Source organism: Myotis brandtii, unplaced genomic scaffold, assembly GCF_000412655.1.
Source record: "Myotis brandtii unplaced genomic scaffold, ASM41265v1 scaffold5694, whole genome shotgun sequence".
Taxonomy (NCBI): Eukaryota; Metazoa; Chordata; class Mammalia; order Chiroptera; family Vespertilionidae; genus Myotis; species Myotis brandtii.
Window position 1 is genome coordinate 232 of NW_005370129.1, and position 3,673 is coordinate 3,904.

Genomic DNA, 3,673 nt, shown 5'->3' on the forward strand with positions numbered 1-3,673 from the left:
CGCACATCTGTGTGTCCCGCCCAGCTACCCACTGCCCCACATTGACACCCTAATGTCTCCACCCAGAGCTTGAGTGCACCTGGTCCCATCCCCGACTCTTCCAACCTTCTCTGGCTGCTTCAAGCCCCTTGGTCCCACGAGTTGCCTCGAGCTGATCCCACCTCCTCAGGGTGCCTCCTCACATCCGCCCCATCTCTGGAGCAATGCGGAGGCTCCAGCCCATCATGGCCCTGGAGGAGAGCGTGGAAGCCTCCCGCCTGTTGCAGAGTTTCAAGCACCACTTCCTGGCAGTGTGCACTGCACTCCTTCCCCTGGCAGGTGGGTGGCGGGCTTGCTGAGTGCAAGCGGTGGGTGGTGAAGGACTGGTGAGTGGGGCACTATGGGCTCTCACCCCACCCTCCCTGCCACAGGATGGTCCTGCATCCTCCAGGAACCTCCCCACTTCCGCCCCGTCCCTGAGGAAACGCAGCGGCTCTGCCCCGATACCCAGGGGCACGCAGCCTCCTGCTGATGAGTTGTTACGGGATGAGGGTGTCACGACCATTAGCATATTAGCTCTTTATTATATAGGATTGTGTTGCAGGTTTGGGCAAATTGGTGACATTTTTCTTTTCTACTTTCCAAATTTTCCTTTTCTTTAATTAAAGTGTCGCTTTATTAAATGAGTCATTTTATACAATATGAACATCAATATAATTATAATTGTAAAAAAAAGATTTATGACAAGAATGGACTGATTTTTTCATATTTTCAAATTAGAGTCAACTGTACATCTACACAGAACTATCTTTGCATGAAGCCCAAAAAGTCACAGCATAAAATGAGGGATCCTGTAGCCCCTTTATTTTTGCTGATTAACAGTTTTAGAAAAGCAGTTTCAGGTTTTCACCTAAGGTCTGAGAGAGTAGAAGCAGAAGATTCAGTCTCAGCAGAAAATGCTGCCAAAACTGCTGGACAAATGAAGAAACAAGGACATGACCAGAGGCTGCTGCCTAAGCTGCCTTAACAGACACCTGTGCTCTCTGCAGGAGGACAGGCCAACTTTCCTTAATGAGCATATTTTTACCGCTGTCATCAGAAAGGTTCTGTATTTTGTAAATGTCTACTATGAGGCAGGCTGAATTAAAAAAACATAGAGGTTTGGAGTGTCCCGTATGTGCTATGACAAGGAAGACGTTTACACTGAAATTATGTATTTTGATACATAATATTCCTCATAGAAAAATTGTAAAAAACAGAAAATGTAAAGGTGGACATTTAAATTATCAGACTCTAACCACTCAGAGAAGCTTAGTTGACCTTTGAACAGAATTGAGCCAAGGCTGTTTAGAAGCAACAGTCCTTCACTGTGTAGTGAGCTCATCAGCATAATTTGCTTAGCAAGTGTGAACCTATCATGTGCCAAGCCTGCTCTAGCAGAAGTGTGGCTCTGCACAGAGCACAGAGGATACTGAAAGAACAATTATTGGTCTTTGGTTGACAAGCAAGCTTTCTCACGTTACTCGATATCGACAATTTAGTAACCTGAACTTTCTTTGGGGAAACAGCCCTTTCCACTCCTAGTTCATGTGGTTTGGGTGGGACTGAACCCAGCCAACTCAAAGTAAGGATGACCTAGGCTAAGCCAATCAGTGGTTCAACTACAAGGGCGACAATGATTCCCTAGGCCAATACATGTCAAGGACAGTACTTTTGCTTAAAATGTTGACAAGACAGATGGAGCATTTGTAAATAAAACCCCTCGGGAGGAAACTGTGATGATGAATGGGTTGCTATGTCTGTTTAGTAGATGGTGGTGATGTTCTATTCCTCCCCTTGCATCACTCTACCATGGCCCTTCCCACTCAGTACTCTGCTCCCTGATGTTTCTGTCTCCCCCATCAGATGCTCAGCTCTTTCTAAAGCAGCGATTTTCAACCAGTGTCCCACAAGAACTTTTAAAACATGCAATACCAGGCTATTTAGTCAGGGTCACTAACCTATTTTCCCTTAAGTCATCAAATAAAAAGATGCCAACAGCCTAGCTGGCATGGCTCAGTGGTTGAGTGTTGACCTATGAACCAGGAGGTCATGGCTCAATTCCACCTTGCCGCCGGACCCGATTGGTGGGTCCTGGGCAGCAAGGCAGCCCCACCCCAGAAGCCCCAGAAGCCGGCCCCATCTTGCCTCCTGGGACCGCCCAATCAGCGGCTCCTGGGTGGCAAGGCAGGGCAAGCCCCAGAAGCCCCAGAAGCAGCCCCACCCCAGAAGCCCCAGAAGCCGGCCCCATCTTGCCTCCTGGGACCGCCCAATCAGCGGCTCCTGGGTGGCAAGGCAGGGCAAGCCCCAGAAGCCCCAGAAGCTGGCCTGCGACGTTCTGAGCCAGAGCCTGAGGGTCTGAGCAGGATTGGGGCCACCCAGCCTTGCCATCTGGCACAGCACAGAGGACCTCCCCTGGAAATCTGGAGATTCCATGCAGAGCGCATGTGGTCTGAGAGCTCAGTGCAGGAGCGAAGACTCCACACATCAGATAGACAACAGGGCCGCAGGGGGCCCAGCTCCCCCAACAATGGGTTTGCAACACACTCAACAAACAGAAACTGGCCTTGAGCAGAAATTGGAAGACCCCATCAGCCCTAAGCCTTCCTGTCCACCAGGACCTGTGAGTGTCCGGGCAGGGAAAGAAGGTGGCATAGGCAACAGGAACTAGCAACAGGTGTGAAGAAGGGCAATTAGCTGAGGAGGCAGAGGAGTGACAGCCTTGATCTGATTGGAGAAGCCACCAAATTACATCATCTGTGGAACAACAGTTCTGAAAAGAAGCTATTTTCCATCCTGGACTTGAAGGAACTGGTGGAGAGGCAGGGAGCGCGGTGACTGTCCTTGAGCTCGGAGGGGCGAGCTCATCACCGGAGCGCCCCGGCCAGAAGAGGTGCAGGAGCGGCGGCGCCCGAGCACCCAAGGGGGTCCAAGTCCTGGCCGCAGGCCAGCACTGAGCTACAAAGGGAGTGCCCCACCACCTTGGCCATCGAGAGGAAGAGCCCGGACCCATCTGAGGAGCCCGTGGATGAGGTGCTGCAGATCCCCCCGTCCCTGCTGACATGTGGAGGCTGCCACAGAACATCGGGGACTGCTACTTTCTGAAGGCCATCAACCAGTACTGGCACAAGGATTGTCTCAGCTGTGACCTCTGCGGGTGCGGGCTGGGCGAGGTGGGGCGGCGCCTCTACTACAAGCTGGGCCATAAACTCTGCCGGAGGGACTATCTCAGGCTTTTTGGCCAAGATGGTCTCTGCGCCTCCTGTGACAAGCGGATCCGTGCCTATGAGATGACGATGCGGGTGAAAGACAAGGTGTATCACCTGGAGTGTTTCAAATGTGCCGCCTGCCAGAAGCATTTCTGCGTGGGCGACAGATACCTGCTCATCAACTCCGACATCGTGTGCGAGCAGGACATCTACGAGTGGACTAAGATCAATGGCATGATCTAGGCATCTCTGGGAGGTGCTCCACCAAAGTCACTGTCTCCAGGGGGTCTTCACTCTTAGGCGCTTTGGGGATACGAGGGCGGGGTGAGGCATTTCTTAGCGGGTGGTAGACCCTAACTGGGCACACGACACAGCATCTAAGTGACATAATGCAAAAAATGATACCTAAATGTGACAAAATGACCGGCCTTTAGGGAGGACGTATG

At 51.5% G+C, this 3,673-nt stretch overlaps 1 pseudogene; it reads left to right on the top strand.

Annotated features, from left to right (window-relative positions):
* The first annotated feature begins 203 nt into the window (after positions 1 to 203).
* LOC102258376 lies at positions 204 to 3,602 on the top strand (annotated as a pseudogene).
* Positions 3,603 to 3,673: the final 71 nt, after the last annotated feature.